This window comes from Bison bison, unplaced genomic scaffold, assembly GCF_000754665.1.
Source record: "Bison bison bison isolate TAMUID 2011002044 unplaced genomic scaffold, Bison_UMD1.0 scf7180017864291, whole genome shotgun sequence".
In the NCBI taxonomy this organism is placed as follows: domain Eukaryota; kingdom Metazoa; phylum Chordata; class Mammalia; order Artiodactyla; family Bovidae; genus Bison; species Bison bison.
In genome coordinates, this window is record NW_011494863.1 from 11,779,463 (window position 1) to 11,791,563 (window position 12,101).

The following is a 12,101-nucleotide window of genomic DNA, read 5'->3' on the forward strand; positions in this document are numbered from 1 at the left end:
GTGGGGGACCGCGCGGGGGCCAGGGGCAGGCCGGGGTGCGGACGAGGGCAGCGCGGCAGCTGTAGGTCACGGATAATGTCACTCACGAGGAATGCCCCCTCCCCCTCCCCACTCCCGAACAGGGGAAACTTTTGTCTGGCGAGGGAGGGGGTTAGAGGCCGGGTCCCCGTTTCGGGAAGGGTAAGGCAGCCGGACCGGTTTTCCCTGGGTAGTGATCTGTCTGGTCTCTTAACTCCCCTCCTCCCTCAGGTTCTCGGAAGCAAGGACACCCCCGCTTTGAACGCTGCCCTTTAACAACCTGGGACGAGGTAAGAAGGGGGCGTATGTGGACGCGAGGGCTCGGGGACAAACTGGGAAATTGGGGACTGGCCTCCTGGCTCTTTCCCAGACTCAGGCTCCCGTGGGTCAGCGAGGAGCCATGCCAAGCCCAGGGGATACAGAGCCCCACCATCACACCCCGGTGCTGTACCCACCCGCCCAGAGCATTTGGAATGGCCTGGGCATTATTTTCCCTGGTTTGAGGTTCAGATTGACCCGAATGCCTGTCATACAGCCCAGCTGTGTAAGCTTGGGCCGATTCCTTACCTTCCCCTAGCCTCAATTTTCTCACCTGTAGAATGGGCAAAGTGTAAGAACGGGCCAGGATAAGAATGAAATGAGGTACCTTAGTAAACAGGAGCATGCTTATATTCAACAAGTATGTGTCCTATGTGTACTATACGCCGGGCCCTGGGCTAATTGCCTTATATACTTCATCGCGTTTAATTCTACCACGTGACTATCAGCAACATTTTACAGAGGGGCAAACTGAGGCACAGAAATTGGGAAGGTTACACAGGTAAGAAGCGGTGGAGCTTGGATTTGACTCCCCTTCCCCAGCCTGAGTCTCAACTACAGGGCTCTATAAGATCTGCTGTGACTGATCTCATTTTCCTTTGAAATTATCAGGACACCCTCGGCCTTTCCCTTACCCCCAGGTGTTGCTCCTGCCTTGGTTCTTATTATTGTGGGGGGCTGGAGCCTGGGCCTGGCGCTGGATAATGGTCCAAGTTCTGTTGCTGGCTGGGACCATGGCAGCAAGTCGCTTGTCGTGCGGGTGGTGCAGGGAGGTGCTCTGCCCGGCTCTGGCCGGGGACAGCTGGCGGCTGTCTCTTCCCAGCACCCAGGGGACCGAAGAGCTTTCCAACTCCATTCGGACCAGGTCACTTTCAGATCAGCAAGGGGCAGAGGTAGGGCCAGGAGCGGAGCCCTTGGGGTGATGAGAAACCTATGGCCAAGGGACTTAGGTTCAAGGTGTCCTCTGGTGTGACTCATTGGCAGGGTCCTCATTGCAAAGGTGGTGGGCTGCTTTGGAGCCCCAACCCCAAGCGTCCTTGAGGATAGTCATGAAGGGTGGAGTTTGAGCCCATGTCTCGATTGCAGAATCCTCATGGAAACTGCATGGGTTTCTGAACCTAGAGGACACTGTAGGCCCTCAGTAAATAGCCCAGGAATGAATGTGGGGTGGCCTAGACTTTGACTTGCATAAGTGCTCTGTGCTAGCCCAGTCTTCTAGTGGCGGTACCATTCCATGACTATGGATCAGGCTCTGAGCAGGGACCTTGAGAAATTTATTTAAAAATGGAAAACAAATTGCTGGTTAGTAAATGACATATTAAAACAATAGAGTGGGAGTAGATAATGAATAAAGTTTTGGGGAGAAGAAAGTTTGTGCATTACTGTTCTAATTGCTCCAAGGGCTGTTCCAGCACTGAGTCTGGGATTTGCAGTGTCAATAGGCTTTTCCTGGACCCTGAGAGTAGGGGGTCGTCTTGGACTGACAGTTCATTGCCAGTTTGTAGGAACAAGACTACTTAGCTAGACTTTAAGGGCACTCAGAAATGTGGGGGATTGAAAAGAGTCCTGAGGGATGGGAATGACCCTTGGTGTGTGGTCAGATTCTCCTTGTCATGATCAGAACAAGAGAATCAACAGGTGAAGGGAGAAGAAGCCAGCAAGAATGAAAAGATGGATGGCGAATCTCCAGCCACAGGGGTATGCAAAGACACTTTTACAATCACAAGTTGAGGATGCGGTTAAAGGTATGAAATCATAGGCTGGGGGTTGACCTAGGGGCAACTGAGAAACCCTGCATGTGAGACGCTTAGGAATGGACTCTGGTTTTTGCAGCTTAGAGCTTTCTCTGCCCTGGGCTGTGGACCTGCGTGACCCGTCTTGCAAACTTTGAGGTCAAAAACAGGCCTGTAAGTCCCTGGAGTCTGGGCAGACTTCTGCTGGCTTGGGATTTGGTTTAGGATATGGCTTGAAATATCTGGACTGTTTGGAGAACTTGGACATTCTTTACTTGAAATGGAACGTTCGGGTAATTTGTTAAATATGTATGGAAAATGTGGATGGGGGTGACTGGGAAATGAAATGGGGTGAGGTGCTGCTGCTTTCTGACTGGACAGTCTGCTAATCTGATGGGGGAGGGAAGGCAAGGATCAAGTGATGGCGAAGAGGCAGGATGTGATCAGTGATAGATGGGCTTTGGAAGGTCAGTGGAGGGGAAAAGCTCTTCTGGTTATTAATGTCGACAGGGCTTCCTGGGGGAGGAAGTGCTTGTGAGGGTGCAGGCAGCGAGAAGGGGGGCAGTGGGAGGCAAGATCAGGTCATGGGGAGCTTGCAGTATCTTGCTCAGGAGTTTGGATTTTATTCTGTGGCTGGTGGAGAGGACAGAGGGTTGTAAGCAGCTCATTGAGTTGGTGCCTGTTACTGTGTCTTGTGCCAGGCTCCTTACAGACGCTTCATTGAAATCTCACAATACCCCTGCAAAGTAGCTGCTTGCTGCTCACCCCCAACCCCACCCCATCTTCAGATGAGGAAATGGAGGCTCAGAGGGGTTAAGTCACTTGCAGACCTGTGATTGAGCCCAGGTTTGAACTGTTTCTGCCCTCTTGTGCTGCTTCTCTTGGGGGTCATTTGGCTGGAGATGGTGGCAAGACTGGCAGGGTTGAGACCAGCTCAGAGATGATGCTAATTGTGGTCCAGCAGAAAGTTGACCGGAGTCTGATTCAGGCCACAGGATGGACTGAGAGGGAAGGAGGGGGAGGCTACAGGACTTTGTAGGTGCCTTGGGGATGGCGTCATCACAGGTGGCCTAAGGTTTGGGGAAGGACCCATAAGTGGCCGTGTCACTGCTTTCAATTCCCTACAGGGCTGTCTCTGGGCAGAGGGCATAATCTTGTCCTGTGTGGCTCTCAAAGGCAGAGACAGCACCGAGGGTGACAGTGACACTAACGGGCATAAACTGCCTGGGAAGACAGCAAGGTCCCGTTGCTGACAGCACGCAGAGAATCTGGAGAGGGTGCAGAAAGCATGTGCCAGGCCGGTCAGGCCTGGGTGACTTCTCTCAGTTCCCTTTTCACCCGAGAATCTCAGCGTTTAGGGTGTGCTTGACCCACTTCCACTTCGTTTTTCTCATTGCTTTTCAGAACTGCCCCTTCTGTGCGTTTCTAGAAGTTCCTCTGCGGCGCTCTGCCTGGGAGAGCCCTTGCCCCATGGAAACCCTCAGCCCAGCTGCCCTTTCGGAGGCCCCTCAGGATTTCTATCTAGATCAGCCACCAAAGCCTGAATTGCCAGGGCCTGTGGTTTCACATAGACCTGGAACCTTCTGCCTTCCTTTCTCAGTCTGTGAAATGGGTTCAGTCTGTCTTTCCTCAAATATGAGGAAATAAGGCTGAATCATGAATCAGGCTGACTCAGTTAAGGGTTGGTTTGAAAGTGAGGAATGGATGGGGTGGGATGTGTGTTGGGGGGGCCAGGGGTATCTGCCTCCTTCCCCTCATTAGAGGTTAAAGTAGAGTCTCCCAGTCTCAGGGCTCACCAGCCAAGGTACTTTCTTCTGCCTGTGGGGCTGTCACAAAGCTCTGTCAGCTTCAGCTTGGAGGTTGGGAGCTTGGAAGAAGGGGTGGATGGGGATGTTTTGGACTGTGTGGTGTTGGGGGTAGAGTCAGTCTGTTACCAAAGGGATTATAGAGGTCCCCAATGGCTCAGTGAGCGGTAAAGAATCTGCTTGCAATGCAGGAGATGCAGAGCTTTGGGTTCGGTCCCTGGATCGGGAAGATCCCCTGGAGGAAGGCGTGGCAACTGACTCCAGTATTCTTGCCTGGAGAATCCCATGGACAGAGGAGCCTGGCAGGCTACAGTCCATGGGGTCACAAAAGAGTCAGACATGACTGAGCGTACACACACACACAGCCTAATGCTCTTATCTCAATGAAGAAAAGTTTGTGTCCAGTTGCCTCCTGCACCTTTTTATTCCTGCTTGTTTTATTTGTTGATACAGATTTGATTAGTCTAATTTTAAATGTGCACTGCAAATGAACACTTATTTGAGGGCCAGGTATGGGAGGTGGGTGGCTTGCTATGTGACCACAGTGCCCTATCTCCCAATCCCCCTTGACCCTCACGAAGAAACTGTCCCCTTTCCCTCCCTGTGTGCCCAGTCCCTTCCTGTCTCCACATCTCTGCTCACAGAGAGGACGCTGCTCCCCAGTCACTTCTGCTCACCCACCCCAGAGTCCCTCCCCAGCCAGTACCCAGCTCCAGCAGAACCTCTTTCTAAATCCACAGAGCTGGCACTGCCTGCTGCCTGCTTTCCATGCACAGTCTGTTATCTGGGCCTCTACAGGGACCTTCATACACCTGGTTTTGAATTCTGGCTCCTTAAGGACATGTCTCCTCTCCTCCAGGCTCCATGCTCTGGAGGCAGTAGCTGCAGGCAGCCCCTTTCTGCCCCAGTGGATTTGGACAGCTTTGCACAGTGGAGTCAGAAGTCCCAGGTTCACGTCCCAACTCTGTCATTGTTAGCTGTGGAATATAGATCACATTATCTAAATCTCTCTGGGCATGGTTTTCCTCAACTGCAGAATGAGGATAGCAATAGTCCTGTTTTGCGGGGAGATGGTGTAGATCCGTGCCTGACCCAGTGTCAGAGCCCAGTAAGTGGGAGCTGTTCAGAGATAACAATGGTTATCATAATTATTGTGAGGTGATCTCTCTTTCCAGAGATGAAGGGAAGAATCTCTGGGGTTTCTAAGCTTTCTGTCTAATGACTTGAGGCTTGTATGGGTGAGGAAACTGAGACTGGAGAGAGAGGGCAATTTGCATGGGGTATGGCAGCTGCCCGCCTCATTCTGGAAGCCTCGCAGGATCTCACTCTCTTGGTTACATCTGATTTTCCTTTTTTTTTAAACTAACTTTATTTTTTACTGTCCTGGGTCTTCATTGCTGCACAGGCTTTTCTGTAGTTATGGAGAGTGGGGGCTCCTCTCTGGTTGTGGTGTGTGGGTTTCTCATTGTGATGGCTTCTCTTGTTGTGGAGCACAGGCACGAGGGCCTCAGTGCTTGCATCTAGGGGACTCAGTCATTGCAGTTCCTGGGCTCTAGAACACAGGTTCAGTAGTTGTGGTGCATGGGCTTTAGTTGCTCAGTGACATATAGGATCTTCTCAGGGGATCGAACCTGTGTCTCCTGCATTGGCAGGTGGATTCTTTATCGCTGAGCCACCAGGGAAACCCATTCTTCTCTTCTTTCATCATTGAGATGCTCAAGTTCTATAGTCCCAGCCTCCTCCTTGGTGGCCCTGTTGAGTGGTACCTGAAACTTGTGCCAGATGGATTGGCCCAGCTGGCAGGCCTCCTGACCGCCCTCAAGACCAGGGGCCCATACCCTAGACTGCGGGCCGCTGTGGAGGCTGCAACCTCTGTAGGCCTCCTGCCCAGCCTCCCTGTGCCCCAGGAATGGGGAGAGGATGGTGGCAGGGAGAGGTGACCTGGGCTGGATCTCAGGGTGGGCTGACGGGGACACGCATTGAGAAGAGGCTGGAAACCAGGCTCTGGAGCAGGTAAGCTGGGTTCACATCTCTGCGGGGCCACTTCCTACTTGGTGGGACCCTGGGCGAGCTGTTGTAGGTTCTCATCTGTACAATGGGGATAACTGTCCTCATCTCATGGCATTTAGAAAGAAAACACAAGGAGGATGCTTAGCTGCAAGCCCAGGCCAGAATAGATATGGTTATTGTAGCTGATGATGTAGCTAATGACCAAGGACCCCATTTTCATTCTTGCAACAACAGAAGGAGGTGGGCACTGTTATCACCCCCCTTTAGCAGAGGTGGCGACTGAGGCCCAGCGAGGTGGATGACGTGGCCTGGAGAGGTTCAAACGTGGCAGGTCTGTCCTTGCTGTCTGGTGGTTTCTGAGGAACTGCTCCGGTCAGATGAAGCTGACTTGCAGGAGGCACTGGAAACGCGGAAGCAGTCTGAGCTGGCCAAGATGGAAAGGGATGTGTCTGGAGGTGTGGAGCAGAATCCTGCTGCTCCTCGCTGAGAAGTAGTGGAGACCTGAGAGGTCTGGCTCCATGAGGCGTAGCATGGATTCTCTTCACTTATGGGCCGGCCAAGGATGGGCCTGTCAGGGCAGGTCTGGGGTGGCGGTCGGTAGAGGTTTGCTGTGGTTATTATGCAGCCACCTCTGGTTTATGCTGCCTGCCCAGGCAGAGGCCAGGTGAGGCGAAATGAAAGTCGTCCTCGCAGGGCCTTCTCTCTGGCTGCATCGTCTGCCCAGGTCCCCTTTCTCCTGCCCTTACCCTGGGCAGCTCCTGCAAGTGTGTTTACAGGACTGTTAGCATCACCTGTTCACAGACGCTTTCCCTTATTCACCTGCATGTTAAGTCAGTGGTTCTCAAAGTTGGTTTCTGGACCATTGGCATCAGCATTACCTGGGAACTTATTAGAAATGCAAATTATCCAGCCCCACCCCAGACTTACTGAATCTGAAACTGATGAGTTGGGGGGGGGGAAATCCAACAATGTAAGTTTCTCAGGTGATTCCGATGTATGCTCACCTTCCAAAAGTACTTGGTTGGGTAATTAAAAAAAAAAAAAATTGATGCTTCTCTGGGCTCTGAACATATACAGACACCAGCAAATGCAGGGGACCCAAAGGAAAGCCCAGTTTCTCTCTAGCCTGACTTCAGAGAGTCTCCATCTTGGAACAGCTTCCTCTGCCTGGGAAACAGTCTTGTGCCACATGTTTACAGGAGACAGTGCCGGGGCCACTTGGGAGGTTGGGGGACTTGCAGGTGGCAGACTCTGTGGGTGGCAAAGATGGGTGCCAGGGATAGGCTGGCTGACTGTGTTCTAGCACTGGGGGCAGAGAGTGGTTCCTGCTGCAGAGAAGGGTGTGTGCTGGGGTCGGGGGCACATGCATGCATGTGTGGTCACAGTGACCAGATGCGGTCCAAGAGGGCCACAGGGCCTTAGCTGTTACCAGTCCAATGGTTTTAAAGTGTCTCAGTCATTTTAATGATGGTGATCGTATAATTGCCACTCACATTTGTGGAGAGCTTGTCAATGCTTGCTAGGCACATCCATGTAATCTCTGGAGTAATCCCCAGAGTAATCTTATAAGGTTGGCATCATTATTGGCCCCATTTTACAGATGAAAATACTGAGGGCACATAGTCATAGGTGGTAGAAATCTAGGAATTTTATTGTGGGGGCCTTAGAAGCATGATCTCCTTGGAAGAGAGGCTATGGAGGATTGTTTTGGTGTGTTTGTGTAGCAGGCTTTATAGAGCTGCATTCTATCATAGGAGTAAGTCAGGCTTTACTGAGGAGGGGTGATGGGATTGTGTGGGGGTGGTTAGGGCTCAAGCCTCCAAATCATGGCCTCCACTACAGACACTATCATTCTCCCTGTCTCATGGATGGGCCATTTGAGGCTCAAAGAGGCGCTGAGCTGAGTTCCAGGCCCCACAGCTAGAGCAGGAAATAAAATCAGAGAGAAAAAACCCGGGTCTCCTCTGGTTTTAGCAGGAGGGTTTGGGGAGTTGTGATCAGAGAGCCCAGTGTGCACCCTGCTGTTCTCATCTGCCTCCATGTCTTTGGGTGCAGAGCAGGAGCATCCCTGACACAGTATAGGAAACCCTTCATCTCTCAGTGGGGAGCAGGGACCCACACAGGGCCACCCACCGTGTCACGATTGGGACCAGACCTGCAGCGCTCTCTGTTCTGACCAGGGGAGGCTTTGTTTCCTGAAAACTGTCCCTGCCCCCCACCCCTCCTTTGGCAGGCTGGGTAGCCATAGCCCTCAGGCTGGCCCAGACCAGTGCTGGGCTGGGGGTAGAGAAGGGTGTGTCCGGAGGAGAAAGCTGCCAAGGAGGGTGGGGCGGCATCCAAGGGGAAGAACACCAAGAAGCCCAGACCCCAGACGGAAACCAAATGTATTTTCTAGGTCCTGAGAGGATATTTGAAACAATGGAAGTAGAATGGGGGAAGTCAGACTATAAAAAGGGCTTCTTGATATCCTTACAGGAAAAAAAAAAAAGTCTTTAGGTTTGACTTTTGTTTCTCCGAAGGATGTTTATGTAACTTCCTGAAAGCAGGATCCCAAGGCTCTGTGAAATTTGTCCAGTGCTGCTGTTTATAGACTCGGGGCTGTGGCGCTGGGTAGGACTTGATACGTTCGTCTTCCCACTTTATAGTTGGTGAAACTGAGGCTCTGACAGGTGGGGGTGCTGCCTGAGGTTGCACAGTGAGGCAGCGGGAGACTTGGGACGGGAGCCCGGGTCTTGCAGTACCTTGTAAGGGGCAGTTGTCGTCACCTCTTGCTCCCATGGCACCAGCTGGCCTGGAGCCCAGCGGAGACTGTGGAGGGTCCCCTCTTGGAAACAGAGCCGCTAGATCCTGGGCAAGGCCAGGTCTAACCTGTAGACAGGTGACCCATTGAATGGTGACTCGCAGGGTGGGGAAGCATGGTGGTAAGCTTGGCGATGCCACCCCCGTCCAGATGCTGGGGCCCAGCTGTGCACTGTCTGCCTAGCAGCTGGGAGCTGTGAGTCACTCCCAGTGGGTGCAGAGGCGGGGGCTATTGTATATCGTGATTCATTCTCTTCTCCCAGCCCTGAAGAAATGACTAGGCCCTGGGCCCTAATGCATGCCCACGCCTGTGGACTAACATGGCTGTCCATCTGGGCTCCAAGTTTAGAGATGAGGGGCTCAGAGAGCCTTGGGGAGTCCCCTTCCTCCTCTTCCCCCCAACTTTGGAGTATTCCATGCTTTGGATCCGCTTTGCTCCCCAGCTCAGGGCTGTGTGAGCCCCTCAAATCTCCTGCAGTGTTTTGTAGGCATTTCTGTGGATTATTTTTCTGCAGAGAGAATCTGTAGGTTTCATCAGGTTGTCAGAGGACTCGGTGGCCCCCAAAGTGCTGACAGGAGGGCAGGGGGCTGCATGCATGCCCTGAGGGCTTGAGAGAAGGAAGCTGAAAGCCAGTATGGTTCTCACAGAAAGTAGCCTGATGGCAGTGTAGTTTCATGGTTCGTTGTGTGGTCTTGGAGGCCACTGTTGGGTTCTGAAAACTGGCTCCTCCTCTGAGCCAGCTCTGGCATCACCTTGGGTAAGTTAGTATGCCTGTGCTTCAATTCCCCCATCTGTAAAGTGGGAAAAATGAGAGTAGTTATCTACAGGTGTTGTGGACTTTTTATATAAGATAAAGATAATATGTGTAAAGGATTTGTGCTCTGCCTGGCACAAAGTAACCACTTGGTTAAAGTTTGCTGTTATTATCAGTTTCAGCTTTGCTGCTAATTTGCTGTGTGATCCTGTTAAGTGCCTTATCTTGGGGTCTTAGTCTCCACCCACAGCTCTGTTGGGCTTTTCAGGAGCTGCGGGGCAGGGTTGAAAAGCAGCAGTGGGCAGGGGGAGGCGGGGGAACCTTCTGCATCCTGGGTCTCCCCAGCCCAGGCCCTCACAGGTGCCTTGAGGCAGGATTATGTAACAGGTGGGGCCTGGCCAGGCAGGATGGGATTCTCAGCCTCATTTTGTCCTCCATTGTCTCTTCCTCTCCCTTCCCCCCGCCATGGGGCTGTTACATTAGCTGACCTGTTCCTCAAGCTCCAGGGATGAAATCAAACCCGTGCTATTCTGCCACTGACTGGTTTAGTTAGGAGGTTTGCTGGGCAAGTGGCCCCTCCTGCGGCCACCTAGGGACAGACAGAGATGATGCCTCTGTGCTTGCTTTGGGGATGGAGACCAGGATTCCTTTTTAGGGGGATGGGCAGGCTATAGGCTGGCGGGTGGTGCCCTTGACCCATGGTCCTTATGGCTTGAATTGGTACGCCGCCTACCCTGCACCCCGCTATGACTCCCTCCCCAGGAGTGACCTACCCGTTCCTGCAGCCCAGCGCCAGGCCTCCTCTCCCAGGAAGCCTTCCCTAGTATCTCGGCTACAGGAAGCCGCCTCTTCTGAGCTTTGCATTCTGTTCTCTTTAAGAAAACAGAGGCCGCAGACTGGCAGGCCACATCCACCCCAGGGGCAGATTTTACTTGGCCCACACCAAATATTGGGCTAGTTGCCAACAGGAGATTTTACGTAAGATCTCAACTTCTGGCTTTACTTCAAAAATGAGAAGATTGTAAAACTTTGAGCCTAGTTCTCCAATGGCCACTACTGGAGATGCAGCACGTAAGCTCCACTTTGCCCCGTCCCTCCCAAGCCACTTGGCACACTTGCAGTCTTTCTAGCCTCCTAGGCATCTGAGTTTTCGACCCTGTCCTGTAGGCACGGCTGGCTCACTCTCCTGTGCTGTGGTATGGTGCCCTGTCTGTCAGCTTTGTGGGCTCTTTGAGGGTGGTGGGGGGTAGCTGACACCTCTCTCTGTCCCTTCAAGCACTGTGCTCAAGCTCAGGACTGCATACACAGCAGGAGCATAATAAATGTTTCCCTTATGAATGAAGGCGGGGCATTGCTGAGCCTCACCAGCTGTGAAGATTCCATTTAATGGAAGCCTCTGGATCAGCCTGCCCCGTGGCCTGAGAATCCTCCTCCCAGATAAGCTGTGACTGCTTAGCCACTGACCCCGGCAGCTTCTTAAGCTGGGGATAAACAGTCACTCAGAGAGTCATCCCCATGCTGCAGTATAAGCAAGGAGAGGGACATTTCCCCTGCAGCTGTCTCCACCTTCCATTCTCCCCCGGGGCTTGGAGGAGCTTCGGGGCAGAGGAAGGCTGGGATCAGCAGCCTTTGGATGGCATCAAGTGCAAACCTCTGCATCCTGGGGAGATGGGAGATGGTGGGGGAGAGTCAGTTCAAGTGTTTACTGGACTGGGTTTTCCCTCCTTCAGGCCTTTCTCTGCTTTATTCTTCTCCTAGAGAATGTGCTTTAACCCCCAGCTTCTTTGTTCAGCTATCTATCTGTGTAAGGCTTATTTTACTCTCTTAATGGAAATCCTAACCTTCCCTGGAGACCAGCTAAGATGTCCCCTTTTGGAAGAGGTCTTAGCTGAGAGGTCACAATTGTTCTGGGTACAAGAAAAGTCTGGGAAGCTTTTTTTTTTTTTTTAAAGAAAAAAAGCATGCAGGTTTCTGACCCTCATCTTTGAGTCCTTCAGTACAGAGTATAGTATCCCCCTCCTAGAGGATTTAGATGCGAGGCTCTATAGACATGCCTTGAAGACCCTATCTTGGCTTAGGGAGCCCAGGGCTGGAAGGGTGGACCTCTGGGTATGTTTGTGCTATGTGACATCTCGTGCCCCTTTCCCTCTCTGGGCTGCTTGTTCACCTTTTGTGCACTGACACGCTGGGCTCCTCTGGTGGTTGTGACTGAAAGTGTCTGGAGCACCATCCTGGGAGAGGTTCACGGGGGGATCTGGGCAGGTGTCAGAGTCTGGGCCAGGCCCAGAGGGATTCAACACTGCTCAGGTGACAGACAGCTCAGGAGAGGAGGGCCCTGATGGCAGGGGAGGAGGCAGGCTGGAAGCTCGGGTCCCAGTGGGCAGGGCCTGTGCCCAAGAAGGTTGGAGGACTGTCCTGGGCTGCCAGCGACCTGGCCACAGGCTCAGAGGTACCTCGCTGGGTGGTCTGGTGGCAGACAGGCTGAGGCTTCAAGCACAGGCCGGCAGAAGTCATTTACAGGTGGGTACATCAAGATACGCGGAGGGAGGGACGTCCCCTCCCTCCCACGCGTCTCATGTGGTTATGTGGAAAGCCAGGCTTGGACCCAGGTCTTCTGACTCTCAGGCGAGGATCCACTCCTCCATCCTCACCTCCCTCCCCAT

General features: G+C 52.8%; 1 protein-coding gene across 3 annotated transcripts in view; it reads left to right on the forward strand.

Moving 5' to 3' along the window:
- Positions 1 to 35: 35 nt before the first annotated feature.
- NDST1 (N-deacetylase/N-sulfotransferase (heparan glucosaminyl) 1) overlaps positions 36 to 12,101 on the forward strand; it is an 85,116-nt gene continuing 73,050 nt past the window's right edge. For 2 of the 3 annotated variants that reach the window (XM_010850572.1, XM_010850571.1), the window contains exon 1: positions 36 to 308. The gene's annotated coding sequence lies outside the window, so the exon portion shown is untranslated. Of the gene's footprint in view, positions 309 to 10,567; positions 10,635 to 12,101 lie in introns of those variants that run through there. The other variant, XM_010850573.1, reaches the window with a different exon arrangement.